We start from the raw sequence: 13,441 nt of genomic DNA on the forward strand, positions 1-13,441 counted from the left end.
GGCTGGGGTGGAGCTGGCCTCCAGAAGACTTCAGAAAGACCCGGTGATGACCAAGGGCATCAGCTTTAGAATCAGACTGATCTGAGTTCGAATCTTGGCTACCTTCTCTTTGTGACCTTGAGCAAGCACCTGACCGCTCTGAGCTTTGGTCTCCTGTCTTTAAAATGGGGCTCCACCATGGCTCTCAATGTGCTCCTCAGGGTCACACTGAAGGACACAGTGGAGAGAGAGCGTTCAGCAGGGCGCCTGGCACAAGGTAGGTGCTCAGTTTTTGGAAGTTGTTGCTTCTCTGAGGATGGTGGCACTGTGTTTGTGGTGTGTCTGGGTGTGCAGGGAGATTTGTATTCATTCCATCTCATCAGCCAGAGTGGACAAGGCTGGGGTCTGTGGCGGGGCGGAGATGGCGGTCGGGGGGACACAAATGTCAGCCCCGCTGAGGAGTGTTTTCCTTGAGGCTTTCTGCGACACTGATTTAAACCGTCACGTTGGCCCAGCCCATGCATGCGCGCATGCGGCCTCCTCCGTGTAGATTCTGGTCCTTCCTTGGTTTTCTGCAGATGTTTTGGAGCCCAGAAGCTGCAGCTGCAGGCATCCAACCAGCCCAGAAAATCTCATTCATCTTTTTCTCTCTACCCTTCTTGACAGCAGGCTCCTTCTTTCTCCCACAGAGTCTGTTCTGGGCCCCCGACAGGGAGGATTCCCTCCCAGAGAAAGAGCTAATTCAGTTCGGCCACCCTCCAATGCCCCAGAGACACAGGAATCCGCTCCCTGCCTGGAGCTTGACAGCAAATGGTTCCCAGGATTTGGCTGGTTTCCCCCTGCCTGGTGAACCCAGAGTGGCTTTAAACCCAGGAAAGTGAACCCAGCATACGTTTCCCATTTTTCCATCCCAAACCAAGCCTGTGCACCCCTAAAGTATACTCTGAACCTCTTAAACCGAAGTGAGTGAATGCCTGGGTCACACTCCTTAATATCGATCCCCCATGAATCAGGAGCCCAAGCATTTCATTCACTGCAGGTTTTATGTGGTAAATACTGTTGCAGTGAAACATTGTATAATAAGATTTAATCTCCACTAAGTGTTTCTAGTACTAGGGGACCAGAGGGCAGAAAGAGGAAGAAAGTGTGCAGAACTGTGGCTTTTAACACGTAAATTGTTCACCAGGGGGTAAGGAGAGGTGTCAGCAAGAAAACTGACTCTTGGTCTTTTTTTTGACTCCATTTTAAAGTTTGGGTGGAACGTGATGGACCGTTGCCAAGACTGTTTTTCTCCTTGGGGGCTTGTTACATGTGTGTATGTGTGAGACACACACACACACACACACACACACAAATACACACACACACCATTGCCAATCAACCCCTCTTAAGTGCATGACTTCAAGCATAGGAACAGGAAACAGATTGGGGGTGGATGTTCTTAAAATCACAACCTGTTCGATGTAGGGCAGGGGCGGGAAATCCAGAGGACTTTCTTTTTTTCAACTACAAATGAAACTACCTTGTCAACACCAAAAACAATGCCCACTTTATTGTCTACCACAGGGGTATGTGAGCAGTTAAGCATCCTTTCAGAACTGCGCTGTCTGGATTTGACCATGACACAGCACATTACAGTACCTGAACACTGTACCAGGGTCCCACTGTGATATTCAGGAAGAGATTTCCATGTCAGTAGTTGCTCAGACTTGCCACAAATGAGCATATATGTGTATGGGGGAGGGGGGGTAGGGAGGAGAATTGCAATGAGATGGGGACAGTTGGGGTCTCGAAATCTATGATAAGAATCCATGCATGTTAATTACGTGGCACCTCAAGGAAACAAGAAGGTCACATCCTAGAGGTGGTGGCAGTGATTATGATGGCGGAGGAGATGATGGTGATAACAGGTAACGTCTACTGAGAATAATCCACGTGTTCGGCGCTGTGCTAAGCTCTTTTATAAATCTCTTCTTAAGCTTCACAACAACCCAGGAGGCAGCTGCTGGAAGAATCTCCATTTTAGAGATGAGGAAACTGAGGTTTAAAGAGGTATGTAATAGCCCCAAATCATAAAGCTATTAATTGGGCAGAGAATCAGGGGTGTTGGTCCTTGCTGGAGGAATCCAGCGTGGGGAACTTGACCGGAGGCCCTCTGATAGCATCCCCTCCTTTAAAAGCAAAACTGAAGGGTCACGACCAAAATTATTCTGCCGATGAGTGGTGGAGTTGCAGGTGGGGCCTGGGGAGTAAGAGGGTCAGGAAAAAAGCAAGCGTCATGTCTGGGGAGTAAACTGGCACCCCTCCTAGTGTATCCAGTTCCACTCACTGAGTTACTGCACAAGGAGAGCTAGTTACTTCCTGGTAACAGCCGACTAACATCAGGTTGATTTTGGATTCCTATTGGCAGGACCTAAAAGAAAATCTCCCTCACTTTCTTAGTGTGCTGTCTTCTTTTTGCCCTAAGGCAGAACTGGTCCCCTGGTCTGAAACTTTCCAGGACTCATTTTAGTTCAAATAAGAACCAAGCTGATTCATCTCCATAAGGCACACTGCTGTCAGTCTTACCTTCCTAAAATACCTGACACTCCCTCCTCAGAAGCCTGCCATGGCTCCCCAGTACCTACAGATTAAAAGCCAACCTCCTCCACGTCCTTCCCCAAGTGTGGCGTCATCTCTTTGCACAACCTTCCCTGAATCCCCCTCTCCATCTCCCCAGAATACACACAGCTCTCAGGACGCAGTTTTAACTTCATCAGGAATAACCTCTTCTCATCTGAGGCCACTAACGCTTTATCTGCCAACTCAACAACCATTTCTCCATTCACTCCTTCTGCCATACAAGCTGAACCTCAGTTTGCTCATGGCAGTGATGTGCCTAACTAAAAACATGGCATTGCCCCTTCCTGGTAGGGTTGGGTGGCCACGTGGCACAGTTCTGGTTGAGCTAAGGACAGAAGTCCCTGAGAGGGGTGTCCCTTTCCAAATGTAACAGTAAAGCCACACTAGGTAAATGCTCTTTGTGCCTCCCTCATCCTACTTCCCCTTTCCTGGAATGCAGATGTGAGGTCTAGAGATGCAGCAGCCACCTTCCTACCACAAGATGATAGACCTGGGGTCAAAGGCCTATACTCTAAGGGTGGCAGAGTAGAAGGACAGAGCCTGGGTCCCCAGTGGTACAGCTGAGGCATTGTCCCACCCACTTTCTTGTCTGACACAAATAAGCCCCCATCTGGTTAAGTCACCGGTGGGCAGGATTTCTGTTGCTAACAGGTGAGTGCAATGATACCCGACACACCGCCAGACATTGTTCCTCCTCAGTCATGGGTCAGTTCTGATGCTACCCGCTCTGGAAAATCCTCCATGGGTCCCTCAGAACACAAGAACTGCGCCCTTCATTGTACTTCCACAGTAGTTACTTTTCTCAATTCTAGCACCTATTTCATCCTGTTTTATTTGGCCTGCTGGCTGCTCAAATTCCTAGAGGGTAAGGGGTCTTGGTCTCACTAACATGTCCATGGTGTCTGCAGCAGTGCTTTGCATCGAGGTTAGATAGATGCTTTATCTCAGCAGCACCTCTATAATGTTTGGAAAAGTGCATTGTCTGCACACGTGGAGTGTGCAGGTTCTGGGGTCTGGCACTCTGCTTGCTAGCTGTTTGGTCTTGAGCAAGTTAGAGAACCTCTCCGTGCCCGTTTCCTCATCTACAAAAAGGAGAGGATGACAGCACTTTACCCCGCAGGGTTGTCACGAAGACAAAATAGTTTAATCCTAAGCACTTAGAATGGTCTCTGGCATATAAAATTGCTTAATGACTCTAGGCTTTTATTAGTGTGATGAATCCTACAGTTGCGGAATGAACAAATAAATCAACACACAGCTGCTAAATAAATGAATTAAGAGATGAAAACTAGGAAAATTCCTGAGTTCGGACCACTGGGCCATGGTCACTCTTCCCTCTTTTCTGCCTTTACTTTTCATTCTAACTACAACGTCCCATATCTGGGGAGCTGCTATAGTGGAGTGTTGTAAGGCTTGGCTTCAAACATGGAATTTGATTTTTGCCAAGCGGCTTTGGGTAAGTTTGTTTCACCTCTCTGAGCTTCAGTTCCTTCCACACTAAACTTGGGATAATAATAGTATTTATCTCATAGGGTTATGGTGAGAATTAAATGATAAAGCATGTAAAATATACAGCATTATGCCTGGCATACTGAAACAGTGTTAGCAATTGTTATCAAACACCGTCATTATTCTTTTTGTCAAATGCATGGTCTCCCACTGAATCACATGGTCCTGATGTGGATGGGATGCTTGGGGTGGGGTTGCCTTTTGGCATGTCAAGGTACACTGCATTTACGTTGGGAGAATACTTTCCTTGAGTGCCAACGAACATTTGTGGCATTTTGATTTTTTCCTTTAAACGGGGATTAGCTAATATACCCGATTTACCCCAGAACGCTGGCCTCCAAATTTTCCCCTTAAAAGCTATTAACTTCAAGTGGATCCTTAGTTGACACCAAACCTGGCCGGAAGGTACGCGTGCACGTGAGAACAATCACAAAGCAGAGTGTTTAAACAGCAATGATATTCCCACAGATCGCGGATCCAGTCACTGTCGGTGACACATTTCAATCTAGCTTGTAGATTTCCCCCCTTTGGCCTTAAAAGAAGATGTGTATACAGCTTTATATAACTTTCCCTTTAAACTTAAACCGTTATGTTAGTCCCATTCAAGCACTTGACGGCTCCATTCATCTATTTTTACCATTAAACATGCCATTTTACAAGATATTTATTCCACTTGGTTGTCATTCAAATGCTTTTTGACATTACTGCCCCGGGACTCAAGTTCTTTAACTAACTGCCCTCATAAATAGAAAATCCCCTTTTGACGGAAATCTTGAAGAGCTCTCTGAACCTTACTCTCTTCACTTCAACACGCATTAATTTCTGCTCTACATAAAGGAGTGAGAGTGTGTGTGTGAGTGTGTGTGTGTGTATGTGTGTGTTTTAAGAGGGTAACTGTGGGAGGCCTGAGCGACCCAAGGGATGAAGGGGAGGGATGCCTGCTCCCCAAATCCTGCCCAACTGGGCCTGCCTCAGACTTGGGGAGCTGCTAACTTGGAGACAGAAGGCGATCATCAGGGAGCAGGTAGGGCAGAACTCTAGGGCCTGAAGAGACTTGGTGATCCCTGGGGCCCAGGCTGGGCAGCGACACTTTCAAAGGGGAGGGGTCCAGGGAAAGTCATTATTTCCGCACCTTCCTCCTCCCCCACCTCCCAGACAAACAAAAGGCCATCGCGGCAATAGCTGAAGGCAGAGAGACCCCACTGGCTTTGAAGCCGATCCATCAGGTGGAAGCCTGAGCAAATCACAACTTGGCTTCCCCGGCAAGTTTTCTCCGCAGCCTAACACACCACCCTCCTCCTCCCGGTCCTCCGCCGCCGCCTCCCGAGCTCCGCACAGCGACGAGGCCGAGGGGACCGTGCTGTGATGCTCACTGGTTTCCAACTTTCCACTCCTCTCCCAGCCTCCTGCAAAGCGGCTGGGAAAGGGGCAAGTTTGCAAAGGCGAAGATACCAAGTCCTGGGGACGCCACAAAGGAGCCGCAACACCAACAAAGATGAACCTCTCGTGGGGCAGACGAAAAGCGCCAGCTGCCGTTCCGGGGGGCGATCGTGGGCTTGGGCGGGCAGAGGCGGGCTGCGGGCAGCCGGGCCCGGGGGTCCCCAGGGTCCCCCGCCGCCCCTCCCCACGCGGGCTCCCCGGCACCTGAGCGGGGCGTGGGGACAGCGCCGCACTCCGGCCCGGCCCCCGGCAGGTAGCTCGGGCGGCCGCCCGCCCGCGCCGCGCGCCTGCAGCCTGCAGCCAGCAGGAGCGCGGAGAGGAGAGGCAGCCTCAACCCACGGCGTCATGCTTCCTGCCACCACATTACGGCGAATCGTCACCGGGAGAGGGGAGAAGAGGGGAGAGCGGGGGAGGGAGGGGAGCACACACACGCAGCCCCCCGCCTGCCAGACCCCGCGGAGCCGGGGCCACGTCCCGGTGGAGTCCCCGCGGGACCGGCCCCGTTCGCACAAAGCGCCGCAGTTTGGCCGAGAAGGGAGGGAGCCGGCCACGAAATAAATAAATAAAAACAGAGTCGGGTCTACGTAACGCCCTGTCGAAAGCGGACGCCATATTTTTTTGTGGCTTATGTCGACATAGGGAAACGTAGACATGTTTTTCCTCCTCCTCCTCCTCCTCGGTCTGCCTCCCATTGATCCAAACTTGTAATCAAAACTCTTTAAAAAAAATCTCCCCCACCTCTGGATCCTCTGATCTCCTCCTACCCGCAAAAAGAGCCTGCACCCTCCCTCCCGCCCCCCCCCCTTCCAATCGCAAACCCGGCCAAGTCCCATTAACAACACATTTTCGGGAGCCGCGGCGGCGGCGGCGGCTGCGGCAGCGGTGGGAAAGTTGGGCTGGAGTGGCCGGTGCCCGGCGTGCGGGGCTTGGGGCCGGCGGCGCCGGGCGGGGGGTGCTCCGCGCCGGGGCGAAGTTTCTTACCTGCGCCGGGGCTGGGAACGCGGAGACCCGGGCTGGGAACGCGGAGACGCGGCACGGGCGTTCCAAAATGGAACTCTGCTGGCTCCCCCCACCTACTCCCCACTCCCCACCGGGCGCCCGGCTCGGGCTCCGTGGGAAAGAGGGGGAAAGCCAGCCTGCCAGACAGACAGACAGAAGAAGCCCCCGTTCGGAGAACAGTGGCCAAAATTTTTAGAAAGAAAGAAAAAAAAAAAAAAGAAAAAAAAAGAAGGAAAAAAAAAAAGGGGAAAAAAATGTCTCGATCAGTGGGGAATCTACGCCAAAACCCACATGATCTGTAACGTCAGCATGCGTATTTGCATACGATACCACCACCCGAGCTGCCACCCGGGCTCGGGTTCCGCAGAAAGTTACAAAGTGAAATTCAGCCCCCTCCGGAGACGCCGGCGAAATGTCATTTTCAGGCGGGAGCTGGGGGGGAAGCTAGCCCTAAAGGCGCTGGTTACTAGCCAAGGTTGGGGGGAGGGCAGTAAATTAACTTAAAAGTCTGAGCCCAGTAACGGACTCGGTGGAATTTCTGCGAGGGGAGGAGGGGGAGGCGCGAGCGAGATCATTGAATATTAAGCAGGACCCGGCGCGGCGGCCGCGGCCGAACCCTCCCGGTGCAATACCCATTTTCTTTATGAAAAGTTCAAGGTGTCACTGATGAGCTCAACAAACTGTTGATCTTGACCACGTGGAGTGGCAGACGGAGGGACCGCGGGGCTCGGCTGCTCGCCCCGAGCCGGCGGCACCCGGGATCCCGCGTTCCTGCCGCAGCCCAAGGGGCAGCGCGAGGGTGGGGTTGCCGCGCGCCCCCGGCTCTGCCTGCTCTGTCTCCCGCCTTCGGACTCAAAGAAATAATAATAACTTAAAAAAAAATTTTTTTTTTTTTAAAGCGAGACACATTTAACTCCTGGAATAGTAATGAGAGGGCTTGGGGTAGGGAGGGTAAGAAAGAGCCCCCCACTTATATAACGAGTCGAAATTAGATGACTTTTGCTGGAGAGCTTCTGAGATTTCCGCTTGCGCGAGGTCTGAGGTTGGTTCAACATCCTCAAACTTTTCCCTTAAGAGCCAATAAACAAACAGACGCCCCGGGAGCTGACTTCAACTCTTGTCGGGCCAGCTTTCGCCGGGATTCTCAGACTTCGAGAAATGCACACCCCTGCGGCGCTCGCAGGGAAGTCCCTCGGAAGCGAGGCGGGTCTCTTTCGGAATTGGGACTCGGGCGTTCCTGGCGGGAGGGCATCCCTAACCGCCGCCGCCCCCTGGATCCCCTCCGGCGCCTGAGAGCAAAGGCGAGTCAGGATCTCGCTGCTCTTCGCCTGCGGCCTCGGCAACCGTGAGCTTGCGTTTTGGGCGCGGCGTTCCTGCAACAGCGCTCAGCTACGGAGCTCTAAGGGATCTGGGATTCAGGGGACGCTTTGGAATCTCCCGGAGAGCAACCTGTCTGCGCCGCCCGCTCCTGCCCGGGTGGACCAGTTTCTCCTCCGTGGGCATCTCGGCTCGTTAGCATCTCCCAGGTGTGAGCTGAGCGCGAGCGCGCACGAGCCAAGCGGGGGCAAGGGGATACTGTCTGGGGTCCACTTTTGACGTCCGAGCGCAGCGAGGAGACAAAGGGAGCCTGGGGCTGGGGGGCTCAGCGGAGTCCCCGCCTGCCCTGAAGATGAGCAGGAGCGGAGTGTCGGGGCTTCCTGGCCACAGCCTTTGCTCCGGGGAATTAGAACGAACTCTAGCGGCGGCTTGCGACGCGGCTGTGGGCGCGAGGGCAGCAACAGGTGGCCGTGTACGGCGGAGTGGCTGGAGGCGAGGACGGGGACTGGGGTGAAAACGGCTGGCTCTGGGGCTGACTGCGAGGCCAACGCACCTGGAGACCTTTTGGCATTTTCGTTTCCTAGGATGAGGAGAAGAAAGTAGCTACAAAGTTTTCCTAGGGTCTCTCCTAGGGCTCCAATTTCTCTGACAGAACCCCTTCTTTGGGTCCCCAGAAATTTCGGCAATAAAAATAAAAATAGCTCATATGCAAAACTTTCTTACTGGCTTGCACCTGTTTGTTCCGTTATTGCTGAGGTAGGGTTTGTTTGTTTGTTAGTTAACGGTGCATAAAGCTAGGTCCTGGCCTTGGAGGGGGTCTCTCGCGAGGTGCTCTCCTACCTGAGAGGCGAACTGCCCTGGCCGGGTCTTAAAGGATTCCGTTAAGAACTTCCTGTATGACTATGATCCGGTTAGTGTCGCATCTTTCCCAAACTCATTTGATACCTACCGTCTAAAATCCTAATCTACTTGCCATCAATATCGGAATTTAGGGATGCAGATTTTTTGTTCTTCCCTCAAGGCTGTGTCTGAAGAGTGAAAGAAAAAGACCCCTCCCCCCGCAACTCTAATATTTTTGTATCGCTTACTCTTGACTCTTCCAGGTCATCCCACCGTTTCCCCACCTTCCCTTGAAAATAACTACGGTTCTTACTTTGTTTCCATGGAAATTACTGAAACCTTAAGGAAGCTATTCCTGTTTTGAGGTGGCACCTCCTTTTGCTGGTCAACCACTTAGGAGGGGGTTCTATAAGCCAGATTTCCTCCGCCTCCGCCTCAGTACCACCTACTTCTGGCTGGGCCAGCGAGTAATAGGATGGAAGGGTCAGGGTTGAGCCAAGCAGGGTAAACCCTCTGGACTGTCCACTGAGTTCTCATGTCTTCAGGGCACTTGGATCTCAAGTGGGGGGCCTTTGATGACTGCAGTATCTTTAAATTGTTCAAAGTTTAGCATGGACTGAACCTTCACTATATAAACAAACAGGAGGGGATAAAACAAGGGTGACTTTTGCATCAAGTGCTATGATTTCAGTTTGCTTTATGTATAGGTGGAGTAGACAGACCCTTATCTGATATGATCCAGGAGATTTGGAACCAATAATTGTAGGGATAATGCTTATTGAGTGCTTTGTATACATACACTGGTAGCTACTTAATCTTTTTTTTTTTTTTTACTAAAGTGTAGTTGACTTACAACATTGTATTAGTCTCAGGTGTACAGTACTTAATCTTTACAACAACCCTAACAGGCAACGATTCTCCAAGTGTTTTGTCTTAGGTCCCTTTAGACTCTTAAAATTCTTGAGGACCCCGAGTAGCTTTTGTTTACATGAGTTACATACATCTTGATATTTACCATGTTAGAAATTGAACTGAAAAAACAAATGAAAGCACAGGAATTTACAAACACACTTTCTGTTAGTCATGGGAGCAATGATACTATGACATGTCATGTAGCCTCTGGAAAACTACTGTATACTTGAGAAAAAATAAGAGTGAAAAGGGCAAGTAATGTTTTAGCCCTATCACCAAAGTAAATTTTACCTTGAAGACCCCTGGAAGGGTCTTGGGGGCCTCCAGGACCCCTGGATAATATTTTGAGAAACACTGTTATGGTAAGTTATTGTTATGTGCATTTTACAGGTGAGGAAGCCAAGTCTCTTAGAAATGTAGTAAGTTGCCCAGGGCAAATGCAGGGAGCAAGGATTTAAACTGGGTTCTTTAGAGGCCAGAGCCAGAGTTCTTAATGATTGTACAATTCTGCCTTTTATTAACAACCCAAGCTCCACCCTCAGCCTAGAACAGCCTCTAGGGCTTCCCAAGACTACTTTTTATTAACAGCAATTACCTTTTGAGCCTTTATTATGTGCCAGCCCTTCTTACCCATCATCTTGTCAAATGCTTACAATCACCTTCGCTGCAGGTATTGTTTCTCCCATTTTACAGATGACAAAACTGCAGTTCAGAGAGGTTAAGAAGCTTCTTCAAAGTTGCTCAGCCAATAAGTAGAAGAATCTGGATTCAAATCTTTTTCTGGTGGCTTCAAAACCAAGGAAAGACAGGAGTCTATCACAGTGATTTATAGAGGCCTAGCGGGGAGGAAACGGCTTCTGTTCGTGATTTGGTGAGAACTAGGCCTGGCTAAAAGTCTTGCAAATTTAGAAATGTCAGGAGGAGAAGAAATAAAAAGCAGCATTGCCCTGATGGGGTCCCTAATCTAATGACAACAAATCCACACTGGCGTGTAAACTCAAAAGAGACATAGGGGAGCAGCAAAGATTTGGAATTGAGATGGGAATTGTGGGGTCATCCCACCCAGCTATCTGATCCCTGTATGCACATGCTAGATAAGTATTTTTCTAAATGAATGAAAAACGAAAACACAAACCACAGAGAAACAAGCAAGAAAAAGAAAGCATCAGCAGTCCAACCAGGTACTGCTTATAATTTTGGTATGGATCTTTCCACATGTTACATTTATTTACTTTTTCCACTATAAGACTCTTCAGAGAAATGAAAACTATTACATATCAATTTACCAACTGTAGCATGGAATGGCCACTACTGACACGTCTTACAACAAAGCGAGACAGAGGATGACCTTTCAGAACATTCAGATTGCTTTACTCAATACCTGCAAGTGAAAGGAAGAAAGGAAGTGCGCTAGACAGAGGCTGTCTCCTTCCATGTCTGCATCCCCCCCTCACCCCCCACCATGGCTTGAGAATAAAATGTCTCATGCCCTGAGATCAATCCCATGGCACTGGTAGCATCGGAGCTGGTACTTGATGTTTTCAAGTTTACAGCAGGAACTTGGCTTGGCAGTGACTTGATCCTGCTTGGAGAGTAGAGCTAAAAATTTACCAAATGGGGAAAACTCAGACCTTATTATTTGTTTGATTTTACAGTCTGGTTTAGTCCTTGTACCATCTCTGTAAGGAAAGCAGAACTGGTACTATTGTTCCCATTTTACAGAGAAGGTTACCGAGGCTTATAAAGGTTACAGTCATTAGTTCAAGTTCACAAACTAAATTCTGAACCACTATATAAATCCATCTTGTAACTGCAAGACCAGTGCTATTTCTATGCCCCTTCTTCATCATTTGTTGTTTTACCAAAAGGGGTCTAAACGTGGCTCCTATCAAATGTTGTCTCTCCTTTCTTGCAGAACCTTGGAAGAGAATTATCACTCAACAAGGTCTTTTTATCATATGCCATTTTATATGTACTTATGCATTTATTTGGTTGTCTCCCCACTAGAAGGTAAAGTTCCTGCAGCCAGGTACTTTGTTTCGTTCATTGCTGCTGTATCCCTATGTTTAAACCAACATGGCGTATCACAGGTGCACCACAAATGATTGCTGAATGAATGAATGAATGCAGTGCACTTCTTGTCAGGGCTTATCCAGTTCTAGGGAAGTCAATGCTTTTCAAGAGTATACACATCTTCTGTTTACCTCAAATGACCTTAGCTAAGAACATCAGTTCCCGGGGTCAAGTCTTCAATTTCTATGATGCATAGGATCTGTGTCTGGTGAGACACTGTGGGTGGTTAGTCCTCATCTGGATTCCTAGCATGAGAAACGTTAGCAATGGAAAACCTTACGTCAAATTTTTTGAACCATCCAAGATGACTTCCTTATGATAAATTCCTTGATAACTAATCACTGGGTTGAAATATACACATAATTCTAGAGTGGAAACCCTTTGCAATAAGTGAAAGCTTCAGGAGGCGTGGTACGTGGTCTCCCAAGATGGCTACAGTCAATCCTTTCCCTCACTGTATGAAAGAGACTTCGCCATTAAGAGGTGGCATTTATCTCCCCTCCCCTTGAATCTGGACTAGTCCTGTGATTGCTTTGATGCTGTGAAAGTGGTATTCTGAGACATGTGAGCCCAGGCCTTAAGAGACTGGCATTTTCTGCTTCCTTCCTCTTGGAATTCTGCTGCCATGTGGTGAGAAGCCCAAGCTTCTTGGGGAGGCCACATGGAGGAAAATCAAGATGCTACAGACAATAGCCCCAGCTGGTTTCTGGCTGACTCCCAGTCAGACTTTAGCTGTGTGAGTGAGCCATCTTGGGAGCTCCAAACTAATTCACCTCCCAGTTGACTGCAGCCCCAGTTGATATCCCATAGAGCAGAAGAGCCTCTCAGTTTAACCCAGTCAACCCCCAGAATCATGAGCGATGGTAATAAAATAATAGTTGTTCAACACCACCAAGTTTTAGGGTAGTTTATTACACAGCAATAGATGACTGAAGTGGGAGGTATTTTCCTTGTGTTTTCATTTGCACATATATCTGAATATTCCAGATGAACTTCCCACTGATCTCTGTGGGGTGTAGCATTCTGAGATCATAGAGAAAGCCAGACAAGGGGTGGAGGGACTGCTGGTCCATGATGCCTGGGCTGGCCACTCCTCTGAGTCAAATGCTTTTCCTGATATCAGTTGTTTTTCACAAAACAGCTGAATTTAGCCTAAGGACACCACACCCCCCGCACACACACATATGTACAGGTCCCAGATCCTAAGCAGATGAATACTCTTATGTAAGATTTACCAAGCACAGATACTCAGTAGGTGCTAGAGTTAAGTTCCTGTTTGGTGTTGCCAAAAACTGGTTTCCATTCTTCAGAGATATGCACTGTGATGGGAACTCCAAATGCCTACCATGCACAAGGCCACCTAGAAGATGCTTCTTACACTTGGTTTCACTTAATCTTCACAACCTTCTAAGTAGGTGTATCATTTCCTTAATTTGTGGCGGAAAACTAAGACCCATAGAGGAGTCGAACTTGAACCCATGTTTGACTGACTGCAAATCCTGCCTGCTTCTTATAACACCTTTGTGTCCCAAATTAACTCATTTGCAAACCACCTTCACAATTTTTGCCCCAGAGGCATATGTACCACCTGTAATATATTTATTTAACATTTCAATTTACACTGATTTACATTCAAAACTTAAATGTTTGTACTTAATAATAATAATGATAATGATAATAATAATAATAATAATCTTTTTATCACAATAGAAAAAGAAAAACCAATACTGATTGTAACAAATGAAAGGTA

General features: G+C 48.6%; 1 protein-coding gene across 5 annotated transcripts in view; it reads right to left on the bottom strand.

Annotated features, from left to right (window-relative positions):
- Positions 1-7,012, bottom strand: part of ZHX2 (zinc fingers and homeoboxes 2) — a 172,600-nt gene extending 165,588 nt beyond the window's left edge. For all 5 annotated transcript variants that reach the window (XM_059902321.1, XM_059902320.1, XM_059902317.1 and 2 more), the window contains exon 1: positions 6,532-7,012. The gene's annotated coding sequence lies outside the window, so the exon portion shown is untranslated. The remainder of the gene's footprint in view (positions 1-6,531) is intronic.
- Positions 7,013-13,441: the final 6,429 nt, after the last annotated feature.

This window comes from Balaenoptera ricei, chromosome 17, assembly GCF_028023285.1.
Source record: "Balaenoptera ricei isolate mBalRic1 chromosome 17, mBalRic1.hap2, whole genome shotgun sequence".
Classification (NCBI taxonomy): domain Eukaryota; kingdom Metazoa; phylum Chordata; class Mammalia; order Artiodactyla; family Balaenopteridae; genus Balaenoptera; species Balaenoptera ricei.